Below are 15,733 nucleotides of genomic sequence, written 5' to 3'. Positions count from 1 at the left end.
AGTAAACTCTGAATTTAGCTGTCTTGACACTTTTTAGAGGACCATGCTATACTCTTATATTCATCTTGTTACCTGGTCTTGCTACTATTCTCTCTGTTTGCATGTATATAATTTTTTTTCTTACTACCTTACTAAATTTAATTTAAATACATTAAAAACTATATACAGTATACTATACTATACATAGTAGAAATATAGTGTACTCTACTATACATAGTAGAAATGTACTTCAAATGTAATCATCATTCTATGTTCTTTGTATATTAAAATGATTTTATATTTTGATGATTTTTTTCCTTTAAAAACTTAATATATATTTATTTTTAACATTCTTTTTAAATTTTGAGTTTTAGATTCTCTCCTTCCCTACCACCCTTCTTCCATCCACTGAGAAGGCAAACAATATAATATCAGTTACAATTATGAAATCATGCAAAACATTAGCCATATTAGCCATATTGGAATACACACACAAAAAAATCAAGAAATCAAGGAAATTATACTTCAATTCATAGTGTTCATCAGTTTTTTCTCAGGAGATAGAATTTTTTTCATTAAAAGTCCTTTGGAATTGTCATGAATAATTGCTTTGATCAGAGTAGCCAATTATTTCACATTAATCATTATTACAATATTGCTGTTACTGTGAATAATTGTCTCCTGGTTCTTCTCACATCACTTTACATCAGTTCATATAGGACTTGAGGGGCCACTCCCCCTCATCTTTTTTTATAGTACAACAGTATTCCATTACATTCATATGCCACAAGTTCCTCATCTATTTTTAGATTGATGAATATCTTTTCAATTTTCAATTCTTTGCCACCACAAAATATAAATCTTTTGCTATAAATATTTTTGTTCATATAAGTCCTTTGCCTTTTTCATTGATCTCTTTTCATTAATCTTTTTCATTGACCGCTACAGACCTAGTAGTGGAATTGTTGGATCAAAAGGCATGCATAGTTTTGTAGCCCTTTGGACACAGTTCCAGATTTTTCTCCGGAAAAGTTAGACCAATTAGTGCTCTACTCCACCGGCAATTCATTACCTATTTTCCCTCATTCCCTCTAGCATTTGTCATCTTTGATAACTATGAAGTAATACCTCGGAATTGTTTTAATTTGCACTTCTATAATCAATTGGTATTTAAAGCATTTTTATATGGCAATAGATAGCTTTGATTTCTTCTTTTGAAAACTGCCTGTATATATGCCTTTACTATTTATCAATTGGAGAATAGCCCTTTTTAAAAATTTGACTCTTTTCTCTACTCAGAAAAATTTGAGAAAGGAGACCTTTATCAGAGAAACTTGCTGCAAACATTTTTTATATTGCTTCATTGACTGTGGTACCATTTAGCAACATGTAGTTTCCCTGATTATCTTTTTAAATTAGATCTAGTTTAGATTTTGCTTTGTCTGAGATCATGATTGCTACCTCTGGCTTTTTTTTTTTTTTTAAACTCACTTGAAGCATAATAGATTCTACTACTATATCCATTGCTATCTCTGGTACCTCAGAGATATGCCTAGTTTCTCTCTGGGAACTTACTTAACTCTCCTTGATTTTTGATTTTCTCTCCTTTTTTTTCTAGCACTGCCATCCCCCTCCCACAGACCCATACACATGCCTATCTCCTGAGTCATTGCAAGGATCTATAAGAACTTAAGCCAAATGTTATGTAACAATGGTAAAGAAGTAGCAGAATTCCTGGCCCCCAAATCCTAATGTTGACACTAGATGTGTGATGTGGTCATTTAACCACTCTAAGATTCAGTTAAAAGATAATATATATATATATATATATATATATTTGCACTTTCCTACCTTTCAGAATAGTTTTGAAGAAAATACTATAGAAAAATAAGCTTTTCATGAAAGAATAGTCCCTGCTTCCAAGGGACTTTCAAGTACTAGAAGAAATGAAACATACACATGTGTATACCCATATAAACCCACATGCCTTTATGCTCATGAATGTGACACACACATCCCTAAATGTAATATAAAGTAAGATGCTATGTTTCATCTAAGTGACATAAAGTGTGCTATAATAGTATGGGCAGGGAGAGATCAGGACTAGGCTCACAGAAGCAAGTTTGCCTAGCATTATTGGGGATAAGGTCGGTTTTTAAAAAATATTTTTCTTTTTCCCCAGTTACACTTAAAGCAATTTTTTAATATTTGTTTTTTAAAACTTTAAATTCCAGATTCTCTCCCTTCCTTCCCTTTTCTCCTTTCTTCTCCACATTTTACTCCCTATTAAGAAAATACAAATGAAGTTATGTAAAACATTTCCATAAAAATCATGTTGTGAAAAGAAAACTTAAATCTCCCTTCCTTGAGGATAAGGTTTTAACTAGAAATGTACACTTATTGTCCTATACTGCAGAACCACTCAAAGAGGTTCTGTAACTTCTTCTTCCCCCCTTTCTCTTTATCTCAAAACCCCTTAACTTCACTTCCCATTCTTTCCTCCTTTCTTAAATCTGTGATAATAAGGTGCCCCTTCTTTCCAAGGCCAACCCTTTCATATGTAATTCTACCCTTTCCTGTCTTCTTGGATAAAATAGATTTACATCTTCTCCCCACCAATCATGTGATAATCATCAATTCCTTCCTATCTGCTAGTTCCTTTTCTCTTGCCCTTAAACGTTACCAAGACTTCCTCATCCTTTAAAATAAAAGCTTTCACTAGAGTCTACCAACCTCCTTAAGCTTCCATTCTATGTCCCTCTTTCCTTTCCCAGCTAGATTCCTGGGGAAAAAATTGTTTACACTTTTGTCTATACTTACTTCTCCTTTAATCTTCAACTACAGGAGTATGAGGTCATAGATTTAGGTCGGAAAGAGACTTACAGGCTATTGAGTCCAACCAATTCATTTTACAGTTGAAAAAATTGAGATTTGTTCATGCTCATACAGTTATAAGTGTCTGGGATTTGAACTCACTTCCTGTTGGCACTGTAACTACTATTCCATACTGATTCTATCACTCAACTAAAATTGCTTTCTCCAGAGTTACCAATGATCTCTTAATTTCCAAATATGATAACCTTTCTTCAGATCTTAACCTACTTCAAATGAAGTAATACTTGTAAAAAACATTTAGTGCAATGCCTGGCTGTTATCAGTGCTGCTTGATAAATGCTCTTTCCCTTCCTTTCTCTTCCACATTTGACCAGTCTGTACTTTAGTCATTGTTAGCCAACCTCTCCTGATTACACAAGTGTATCCAGGTTTTTGTGACACTGTTCTGAGTTCTCCTCGTACCTGTCTGACCACACCTTAGCTCATTCATCCATATCATATTCCCTAATTGTAGGTGTTTGTCTTATTTCAGGAGGTTCAGAATACAAAGAAATGTAATACACACATCAGTAAAGCAAATCAGCTTTATAGTGTAATTAGTGTAGTGTAGTTATGTGTGTAATAGTGTAGTTAGAGTATGAAGGGCAGTCAAGGAACATAGAAACTTTGGTGGAGTTGGATATCACCCACTAGGACCCAGAGAGAATGGGATACCCTCTCCTACCCCATTAAAATCTGGTGGGTTTTTATAGGCTTCTTATCTGAGTTTAGTAGGACTGAGCAATAGGGGAAAGTAGTAAGAAGCCTGGACCTAGAGAATAATGCTGATTCAAGTTAAAAAGAAGAGAGAAAACTCCTGAGGATGTGGCGAAGAGCAGATATTCAGGGTCCTCACTGCAGGTCTTATTGTAAAAGGGTGACTTGGGACTTGGAGCTTCCCCAGGGCTTCTTTATTTAGCAGGTCAGAGAGATCTTCGTATTTCTTAATGTTGATTGGTCCTCTTCTATATTATCTCTCTCAATAGCCTCATTAGCTGCATGGAAATAATTACCATCTCTCTAAAAATGACTTTTGTGTCACATCAGCAACTGTCGAATAACTGGATGAGCAAATGCCAAATCAAACTGGATGACCTAGAACCGACTTATCCAAACCCATCTCTTTTCCAAACTTCCCTGTTTCTATTGAAGTCCCCACCATTCTTGCAGACTACTAGGTTCATGGCCCTGACATTATCAATGACTTTTAACTCTCTCACCCCTCACAGTATCTCTCCACTTAAAGTCACCACTCAAGTCTAGGCCCTTATCACCCCTTGCTTAGATGATTGTAATAGTCTCCTAATTGTCCTCCTAGTCTTAAATCTCTCTCCAACTCAATCTATCTTCTACATAGCTACTAATAAAATTTTACTTAGCAGTCTGTAACTATATGACTCCCCTACTCTAAAAACTGTCTAGTGCTCCCTATTGCCTCTAGGATACAATATAAAGACCTCTTTATATAAAAGTCTTTCACAACTAGACTCCAACATAACTTTTCAGTGTCATCATACAATGATCTATCTCCTTCACTCTGACATCTAGTCATCCTGGTCTTTCAGTTCCTCACACAGCACTCAATGTACTATATGCTTTTGCACTGGCCATCCCTCATGCCTGAAATTCAATCCATCCTGCTCTCCTCCTCATAGTATCTCTTTCTTCTTTCAAGAAAAAAATGTGACTCAACTATCACTTTTTATTTATTTATAGCATGAAGCCTTTTTTAGCTTCCCCATTAGCTAAAGCCTTTCTTTCCTGACTAAGTTGTATTTAACTTTTTTTTTTATCTTTATACAGGATGTCTGAAAAGTTTGGAAAAAAAACTGTCCCAAAAATGTACTAAAACTTTGGGGAAATAGTATTCATACTATATGTACTTATATATGATCTCGTCTCTCCCATTAGAATGTGATCTGCTTGAGAACAGGGATTTTTTCATTTATTATATTTGTATCTCTAGAGCCCAGCATAGTGCAAAGCACCTAGTAGCCACTTAATGAATGCTTGTTGATTAATCAAATAACATTTTGCTGCAGTTACTTGGATTTTAGCCAGCAATTGGCTCAGCAGGCACACTGTTCATCTGCCCAAGTTAGTGAAGCAACAAACTATATTGGATAGCATGTCAGACTTAGATCAGGAAGACTTGATTTAGATTCCACCTTCACTGAAACTAGCTGCATGGCCATGCATAAGTTTTTGAAACCTCTCTGGAACTCAGCTTCCTTATCTATAAAATGGATATAATAATTCCTGTGGCATTCTCAGGGCTGTGGTGTGTGAGAACCTTTGAAGTTTTAAAGAGTTATAGAAATGACAGCAGTCATATGATGTTTCCTGCAGGTTTACAAGTCATGAACTCCACTTTATTGTTTGCAGTAGTTCTGGTAAAAATTGAGGTGAAGGAGAGTTACTTGATGTTTATCCAGAGCCAGGACTTTCTTGGAAATAATGAACATAAGCCTATCCTCCCCAGAAAAAGAAGTATTTAATTCTCGTTCTGTGTGTATCAGTTGGAAGCATGTTTTCTCTGATGAATGAGAAGGAGATGAAAGGGTCAGTTAGCAAGAGTTCCATCAATAGATATTGAAAACAATAGCACTTTCTGAACCTTTCTCATTCAAACTAATTTTGGGGGAACATATTGATACTGGAAACTTTTAAGGAGCAATGAGTATGAGTGAGAACAACATATCCTAAGCTAGATTCAGCAATTTCTCAAAAGTGATATGTCACGTATTTGTTTATTCTAATTTAAAATGTTCTATTTAATTATATTACTGTTCCTCTGTTTCAGAGACATGAAATAGAAACATGAAATTAGTATTTTGTTTCAACTACAAATATAAACTGAGTGTATTTTTTTTGCTATATTTTTAGCCACTTCTCTGACTGGAATAGACATATGTGGTTTTTCTGGGTTGGAAGAAAGTTTCTAACATAATTGGTGCCTGATAAAGGCTTATTTGAATTCAACTACTTCGTGATTTTTGCCTTCGCCAAGATAATTCTCTTAATACCCCAACTTCTTGTCACTGCATCACTCTGTGAACTGAACTATAACAAAGTGGTCCAAAGGATTACCCAGGAAGGAAAAGCCTAGGTCAGCTTTATACACATGTGTATCTGTAAGCAGTTGAACTAGTGGTTGGAAGAAGTGGTTTGCATCATGCTAGTAAATACTTTATTTCTCTTGCCAAATGGCTGGCAGACATGTTCGCAGGAATTCATATCGAAGCTCACTGGCCTCAACCATAATGCTAAAGCTCTCTTTTCCCAAACTCCCCCACCCATCCAGTGTCTGTGTCAGCAGCATGCAGGAATGTGTGATCATCACATTCCATAGTAATGCAGAACCTAGAAGGAGCTGCATCCAGGCATAAAGATGTTGACATTAGGCAATGAGCATCTGTGAGAAATGCTGCTGCAGAAGATAGTAATATATTCTGCATTTTTAGGGCAGCTTCCAACAATAGGAAATCAATGGTGATTTAAAGATCCATTAATTATTTCATCAATTCATCTTCCTGAATTGAAATCCAGCTTCAGACACTTGCTGACTGTGTGATCCTAAGCAAGTTACTTTAACCCTGTTTGCCTCAGTTTTCTCATTTGTAAATGAGTTGGAAAAGGAAATGGCAAACCACTTCAGTATTTCTGCCAAGAAAACCCCCAATAGGGTCACAAATAGTCATAAATGGTTGAAAATGGCCCAATAATAACAACAATTCTTCTAAAGAAGGTTCTGAACAAACCAGATAGCATAAAAGTCAGAGTGAGAAGGAAGGACTTAGAATGTTTTTAAGAAAGTACTCTGAATCTTCATCCCCTACATCAACTTCTATTGCTCTTTGCCGTTTTGGTCAGATTAATTGGATGTCCAGAGTGTGTTTTATGGTTTATATGGGAAGCATCTAAGAAGTCCACTGATTGAGTCTGTTCTGAGCTGCTACACTTGCACAATAGAACAAGAACCAGATCAATCTTACCACTGAGGAAAATAGCAGAGATAAAGGAATTACCCCCATCTTCCATCCCCAGGTTCAGGTGCTTTCGTGAACCTGCACTGTTCGTACATCACCTAAGCTGGTAACAGCAAGAGAGAAAAGTGATTCTTAGAACTATTCTGAGAGTCTTCTGCATTTACATAGCAGAGAAGCCTTGGGGAGATATCACCTGTCTATAAGCATGTTTGCCAGAGTTTGCTAATCCCTTCTTGTTGTTATTCAGTCATTTTTCAGTCAGTCAATGTGACCCCATTTATGTGTGGGTTTTTTGACAATTATACTGGGGTGGTTTGCTATTTCCTTCTCCTGCTCATTTTATAGATAAAGAAATGAAGATAAACAGGATTAAGTGACTTATCCAGGGTCACACAGCTAGTAAGTATCTGAGGCCAGATTTGAACTCAGGAAGATGAATCTTCCTAACTTCGGGCCTGGCACTCTATCTACTCTTCCACCTAGCTGCCCATTGCTATTCCTAAGCCCCTCTGTTTCAGTGTGGTCTAGCTAATAACCTTCAAATCTTAATTTTTCATTTATTTTATGGAATTCTAAAAGTTCTAAAAAAAAAAATAGCTCCTGATCTTTTTAGTGACATTCACTTTTAGTCAGTATCCTGCCATGATGATGAGATAGCATGAGATAGCAAATCTCTTCCAGATTTACTATTCAAGGATCATCTCTACTATGTGGAAATTTTCTGCCTTCTCCCTTTCACTTAACTTTCACAAACACTTGTGAAATGGCAATTGGTAAGAACTCAGTCTTTTACCCTTCATTTCTTTTATATAAGTAAAATCTCTTAGCTAATCATATCATTTAGAATGTGGTTTAACTAATAGTCCTTGGGTCAAATACTGATTAATTGAAGTCCAGCAAGATATATTTGTCACTATCATCTACTCACATCACAGTTTTTGAAGACTTTAAAGACTTTGTATAGTTGTTCAGTTGTTGAGTTATATCTGACTTTGTGACCCATAACTATATTACACCAGTCCTGTCCATGGGGTTTTCTTGATAAAGATATTAGACTGATTTGCCATTTCCTTCTCCAGTAGATTAAGGCAAACAAGGTTAATTTGCCCAAAGAAACATAGCCAATATGTGTCACAGGCCAGCTCTTCTTTAATGTAAAGTTAGTTCTTCACACTGCTGCTTTTAATAATATTTACTTTTTTTTCTTTGCTGAGGCAATTGGGGTTAAGTGACTTGCCCAGGGTCACACAGCCAGGAAGTGTTAAGTTAAGGCCAGATTTGAACTCAGGTCCTCCTGACTTCAGGTCTGGTGCTCTAACCACTACATCACCTAGCTGCCCCTTCTAATAATATTTTTTTAATGTGATTCTAGGCAGTTCAAAAAATATAAATGTAATCTAAACCTTAAGCCTATTGCTATGGTGCTTTCCTCATTGATTGAGATCAGTACCTCATAGAGGGATGAAATTAGAGAAATTTGAAGAGGAGAGAGATTGTCTTTTCAGATTTTTCAGACTTCCATCTTCAAGAGCAAGATGGACCATTCCAACTTCTCTTCAAGGTTATAAAGGGAGAAAGACCGAGAAAAAAGCCAACATTTGGAATTTTTATTATATCCTTTTTCTTAGCTTGCTAAACTAGATAGAGCCACTGTCGTATAGCCTAGATACTTCCAATTTCTCTTAAGTGTACTGAAGAACCATAGGAGAGGATTGTATTGTAATATACCTGGATTTCAGACAATCAGTAAATAGTACATAATTTCTAATAAGAAGTAAAACAAATTCATCTGAAGACTAGAAAGTAATCTTTATAATGAAGCTGTCTCTATTTCAAAGAAAAGGACTTTTTTAAAAAGGCAATTAATTGTATTTCAATGAATACTATAAAATCTTCAGTCCCTCTATTTTCTCCTTATTTCAGTCATCCCAACTACAAAACTTCTAAGTCATTCCCCCTTACTTCATCATAATTTTTCCACTAAAGCTTCCTACATTTTCTTTCTCACTCACCTAACTTTGTTACTTTCTTATTAATTGACACTCCTCAGATAAGAGACTGATTTTTTTTAACCCAAGCATGAAACTCTGTGTTCATGAGAACAAGCATGAGTTCAAAGAGTCAATTATATAGATACAGGACAAAAGAAAACTGACTAGACATCAATTCCTGTGGAAATAATCTGGGTTTTTTAAATAGTGGGAAAGTCACAATTTCTATGAGCTTTAATTATTTCACCTATCAGATATTTTAAAAATTAGACTGCATGATCTCTATGATATTTTCCAGTTCTATAGTACATTTGTATTATTGCCAACACTGGAACAATTCTGGATACATAATAGATCCTCAATAAACACTTGTATAATGGGGGTCTAGTCAGGAGAGCTCCATTCTCAGAGAATGCACAAAATGTTCTGCTTGTTTCTGGCTCAGTGGAAGATTTCTCTAAATCTTCCTGAGCTATCTTGGGGTTTTCTAACTAGATTTCTTTAATTAAAAACAGGGTCTTAAACCAAAATCAATCTGATTCTAATTGGCACCAATAGGTCCTAGGTCAAGTCCCATTTGGTCATTATTTGGGTCCTGATTGACTCAGATTGAATATAAATATCAATCATTTCTGCTTTGGCCAGAAACCCTGAATATTTTCCCTTTCCAGATTCATTTATTTGTTTATTTAGATTTTTTTGGACTAGGTGAAAGAGGAAATTTTTTATCTCAATTGCTACCTAGCCTCAATCAAATTGAGACCTATTAAAATTAACTTTAAAAGGCCAAAGTTTCCCACTGCATCCAGGGCCATCTCCACTCATCCTGATCTATATCTGGCCACTGGACCAGATGGCTCTTGAGGGGAAAGTGAGGCAGGGGACCTTGCAAGCCCTCCCTCACTTAAATCCAATTCACTTGCATGTCACAGCATCACCTCCCTGATGTCATGGTCCTCTTCGAGAAGGAAGGACAAACAACAATGATTTGGTATCTCCTGGGTTTGGTAGTCCAATATCGATTTGTTGGTAATGAATGAGAATCCAAAGCCTTGAAGGCCCCAATGCCTGGCCACTATTGCCTCTGGCACTATGCTCATGCCAACAGCACCAGCTTCTAATTTCTGTAGGAAGCAACTCTCCCATAATTTCAAAGTTGGGGACTCCCACCATAATATAGGTTCCTTTCTGCCCTGGTTGTTCCTGATCCATTTGCTTATTTGCCATGGGCCTTCTGTCTTGGAATCTAGTTGTAGGTGTCAGACATGGGAGGGAAACTTTTTTCTAAACCTCTTATCACTGGAGCCTCTAAGTGGATTCTGCCCACTGAGATCTGTAAAGTTATGATCTCAGATCAACAAAATGTGCCCAATTTACTGATGACTATTAAGCTGTACATGTGAACAAGTTGGAAAATCCTCACAGAGAATGCCACTTTTCAGAGTGAGAACCTTCATTCATCCTCACAAAGTATTTGTCATTTAAGTATCTGAATACCAGGCACCCTACATGTGCTTTGAGGGAAGTTGAATATCTCACTGTAGTCAAAGGTCTGGAATTGGGTCAGTTTAATTTTCAACATCCCCTCTTCTCCCCAATCCACAATCACAGATTACTGAGATCTGGGGCTGGAGTTTACTATGGGACAAAAGCCTCTTAAATTGTCTTATATTCGTCATACTTTAATGCATTCCCATGACTATCTTGCAGTATCCTGCTAAACACTATTTCCATCTCCTCATCTGCTCCATTGAGTTTCAACTGCTCCAGTCAGCAAGGACTTCACTAAATTAAGATTCTTTTTCTTTTTCTCCCTAAACTTGTCCTTCTTTCAAACTTACTAATTTTTGTTGAGAACATCACATTCTTTAAATCAAAGCTTAAATTGCAGCATGGGCTGCGATCCCATGTGGTATGGCATGACCGAAAGTAAAGGTCACAAAATTATGATTTATTATCAGTAAATGTTTGATTTGGTATCTACCTATTTTAAATACCTATATACCTGTGGTTCTATAAAAAAAAAAAAAAATTGGTGAAAAGCGGACACGATTGGAAAAAGTTTAAGAGGCCCTGCTTTAAATCACCAGGTTCACAACCTCCTTAACCTTTGGTTCTCATTTGCACATCTGTAAAATGGTAGGTTGGACTAAATGGCTTCAGAAATCACTTCTGGCTCTAAATCTATGATACTTTGTTCAAAATCTTTTCTTCTGTGGAAGGCATCCCAGAATTTTGCTCAGCTGCAATAGCTTCTGAGGAATCAGAGTCATTTCCATGCCACAGTGAGACATCAGAACAGGACTTCATTGAACCATGGCTTTTCATATTAAATAAATTACTTGTATTCATTTCCTATTCTTTGTTTTTAACTCTTTTTTATAGCTAAGAGAAACACAACTGAATTTGATTTAGAGTAGTAAGATATCCGTGTGAAGATATTTTGATTCAATAGCAATTTTAGTTTTAGGAGTGAATTGAAATAATTGTCATAAGAAATTTAAGAATTAGGAGTGAGGAAAGGCACACCTTACTAATAGTATCATGTGAATGCAATTTACAAAGCGGAATAAATGTAAAGAGACCTTTAAAGCCCACATAATGACAATGGATTAACCACAAGACGATGCAAAGGTTATCAAAGAAGGAAATTCTGCTCACTAATCTAAGGATTATATGAAAAGGATGCAATATTTGTCCATAAGCTCATGGGAGTTATGGCATTAGCTCAAGAGTATCCCATGGCTGGTCTCATTATCCTGAAGCCTTTGTTTGAATTTTGACAAAGAATTCATGTTCTTCAACTTTATGGGTGGTGCATCCATAATGGTTCAAGAAATATTTTTGTATAAGCAGTTTTCCCCCTGTAAATAACCTCTTTTTAGGTATCATCACAGTAAACTGGACAGCTTGGTCAAGGTATGACTATCTTTGTCATTCTTAATATATAGTTTTATATTCAAAGACTGTTATTTCTTTAAAACTGGCAATTGACAGGAACATTCAGAAAAACTAAATGCATGATTTTGAATGGAGTACCAAATAGTAACTAAGAGTAAAAGAAAGAATGCACACCAGTTCAGCTCACTCTCTTTCACTGCCTCAACATAGCACATGTTCGAAATGATGGAACTGTATAATTGTTATTGATCATGAAGGCATCCAAATGCTTCTTTCTCTTAAGAAACATCTCCTAAGATCCATTGATTGGAGGAAGGACATGATTGGGGCAGAAATTTTCTGAAAACTTACTGTGCACAATACTTGGTGCTGTGGGGAGATACGCCTTGTATTTCTAAGTTGATAGAGAATTATACTCAATAAGACTTAAATACACACATAAAAACATAAATAATGATATAAGATGTTAATAAGAAATGCCACAAAATATTATATGAGACTGTGTCCTTTGAGGATAGATAATAAGAGTTAGAAAATCCTAAGAGGAAATGGGCAGGATGGAGGTTGCATAGGTTAGGAAGGGAAGCCAGGGGAGGGATGTAAGGACTCAGGAGAGCTGTCCAAAGGAGATGGGACTAAAACTGGGAATTTGAAGTGTGGATAATAGTTGGATAGGCAAAAAAGAGAAGTGAGAGGACATGGAGGAAGAAGAACAGCATGAACAAGGGCAGAAAAGTGAAAATGATGAGCAGCAAATGTTTAGAAGACAATAATGAGTTGTCTGACTAGAATGGAGAATCTGTGAAATGATTCATTTGGATATGTATATATAGGGGCACTTATAGAGATTTTCAAATATAAGGCTGAATAGTTTTTACTCTATCCTAGAGACCATGGTTATCTAAAAATGTTCTTTATAGGGGAGTAACAGAGTGAAATCATTCTATAAGCCTTATGTCAAAAATGATATGGTGACTCATCTAGGACATCACCTTTCTTTCCCAGTAATATTTTATTTTTCCAAAAACATATAGTTTTCAACATTCATTTTTGTAAGACTTTGTGTCCTAAATTTTTCTCCCTACTTCTCTTCCCTCCTCCATAAGACAGCAAGCAATCTGATATAGCTTAAATATGTGCAGTACTTTAAACATATTTCCATATTTGTCATGTTGTGCAAAAAAAATCAGACCAAAGGGGAAAAAGCTATGAAAAAAGAAAAAAAAATTAAGGTGAAAATACTATGCTTTGATCTACATTCAGTCTCCATAGTTCTCTCTCTGGATGGGATTGGCATTTTCCATTCGAAATCTATTGGAATTGCCTTTAATCACTGCATTGTTGAGAAGAGGCAAGTCCATCACAGTTGATCATTATATAATCTTGTTCTTATTTTGTACAATATTCTGCTGTTTCTACTCACTTCACTCAGTATCAGTTCATGTAGGTCTTTTCAGGTTTTTCTGAATTCAGCCTGCTCATCATTTCTTATAAAACAATTACCTTCTGGCTTAGCTATACCAGACCTAAAACTATATTATAAAGTAGCAGTCATCAAAACCATTAGGTTTTGTATTATAAGAAATACAGTAGTTGATCAGTGGTATAGGTTAGGTTCACAGGACAAAATAGTCAAGGACCATAGTAATCTAGTGTTTGACAAACCCAAAGTCCCAGCTTTTGGGATAAGAATTCACTATTTGACAAAAACTGCTGGGAAAACTGGAAGTTAGTATGGCAGAAACTAATCATTTACCCACACCTAACACCATATACCAAGATAAGGTCAAAATGGATTCATGATTTAAACAGAAAGAGTGATATTTATAAGCAAATTAGAAGAACAAACTATCTTTTGTTTATCTCTCAAATCTGTGGAGAAGAAAGGAATTTGTGGCCAAAGAAGAACTGGAATTCATTAATAAACACAAAATAGATAATTTTAATTATATTAAATTTAAAAGATTTTGTACAAACAAAACCAATGCAGTCAAAATTAGAAGGGAAGGAATAAATTGGAAAAATTTTTTTTACATTCAAGGGTTCCGATAAAGGCCTCATTTCTAAAATATATAGAGAACTGACTCAAATTTGTAAGAATTCAAGCCATTCTCCAATTGATAAATGGTCAAAGGATATGAACAATTTTGAGATGAAGAAACTGAAATTTTTTGAATATGAAAAGGTGCTCTAAATCACTATTGATCAAAGAAATGCAAATTAAGACAACTCTGAGGTACCACTACACACCTCTCAGATTGGCTAAGATGACAGGAAAAGATAAGGACTAATGTTGGAGGGGATGTGGGAAAACTGCAATACTAATACATTGTTGGTGGAGTTGTGAAGTGATCCAACCATTCTGGCAAGTAATTTGGAACTGTGCCCAAATTGCTATCAAACTGTACATATCTTTTGATCCAGCAGTGTTTCTACTGGGATTATATCCCAAAGAGATTTTAAAGGAGGGAAAGGAATCCATATGTGCTAAAATGTTTGTGGCAGCCCTTTATATAATGACAAGAAACTGGAAACTGAGTGGATGCCCATCAGTTGGAGAATGGCTGAATAAGGTATGGTATATGAATGTTATGAAATATTATTGTTCTATAAGAAATGATCAGCAGGATGATTTCAGAGAGGCCTGGAGAGACTTATATGAACATCTGATGCTCAGTTAAATGAGCAGAACCAGGAGATCATTGTACATGGCAACAAGAAGATTATATAGTGATCAGTTCTGATGGGCATGGATCTTTTCAACAATGAGATGATTGAGGTCAGTTCCAATGACCTTGTGATCAATCTGCATCCAGAGAAAGCACTGTGGGAACTGAATTTGAATCACAACATAGTATTTTCATTTTTTTGTTGTTGTTTGCTTGCATTTTTGTTTTCTTCCTCATTTTTTCCCTTTTTGATCTGATTTTTCTTATGCAGCCAGATAATTGGGTATGTATACATATTTTGGATTTAGCATATACTTCTACCATGTTTAAGTATTGGACTACTTGCCATCTAGGGAAGGAGGTGGGGGGAAGAGGGGAATTTGGAACACAGTGGTTTTGCAAGGGTCAATGTTGAAAAATTGTCCATGAATATGTTTTGAAAATAAAAAGCTTTAATAAAAAAAATAGTTACTTTCATATACCATAACTTATTCAGTCATTCCCCAACTGATGGGCATCCACTCAATTTCCATTTTTTTGCCACTACTAAAAGCTGCTACAAAGATATTTTTATACATATGGATCTTTTTCCTTTTTTTATTATCTTTTTGGGATACAGGCCCAGAATAGACACTGCTGGTTCAAAGGATATGCACTTTTATAACCCTCTGAGCATAGTTTCAAATTTTTTTTTTTGTTTGTTTATAATGTTGTCCTAGGGTACACAGTGACAAGTTAGAATGATCCTCTATACATGTGCTTATGTAGAGGGTCACAGACAGTGGGGGAACTCTGGGTAAGGTATAAGCCCCTTCAGCCCAGAGGGAACCTGCTGACAATGTCTGGTTCAGCTCTCCATCTCCACTAAGGGCTCTCGGCCTTCCTGAGAAGTCAGGGGGCATTACAACCTGTGTTGTGATTGAAGCAGAGAGATACCAAGTGGCAAACTATATACAATGATCAGCAAGATGATTTCAGAGAGGCCTGGGAAGACTTACATAAATTGATACTAAGAAGTGAGTAAAACCAGAACATTGTACACAGCAACAGTAAGATTATGTGATGATCAACAATAAGATGATCAACTCAGATAGATGTGGCTCTTTTCAATGGAGAAGTAATTCAGGCCAGTGATGAAAAGAGCCATCTACACCCAGAGAGGAGACTGTGGGGACCGAGTGTGGATCACAAAATAGTATTTTTACTTTTTCTTTATTGTTTGCTTGCATTTTGTTTTGTTTCTCTTTTTCTCCCCTTTTTGATCTGATTTTTCTTTTGCAGCATAATAATTGTGAAAATAAGTATAGAAGAATTGCATATGTTTAATATA

The 15,733-nt window shown here is 35.8% G+C and overlaps 1 pseudogene; it reads right to left on the bottom strand.

The window, feature by feature from the left end:
• Positions 1-6,902: 6,902 nt before the first annotated feature.
• LOC100934319 lies at positions 6,903-10,512 on the bottom strand (annotated as a pseudogene).
• Between the last annotated feature and the right edge of the window lie 5,221 nt (positions 10,513-15,733).

The sequence above is a fragment of the Sarcophilus harrisii genome, chromosome 1 (assembly GCF_902635505.1).
Source record: "Sarcophilus harrisii chromosome 1, mSarHar1.11, whole genome shotgun sequence".
NCBI lineage: Eukaryota > Metazoa > Chordata > Mammalia > Dasyuromorphia > Dasyuridae > Sarcophilus > Sarcophilus harrisii.
The sequence above is the reverse complement of the archived record's forward strand: the minus strand, read 5'-3'. Positions and strand labels throughout refer to the sequence as shown.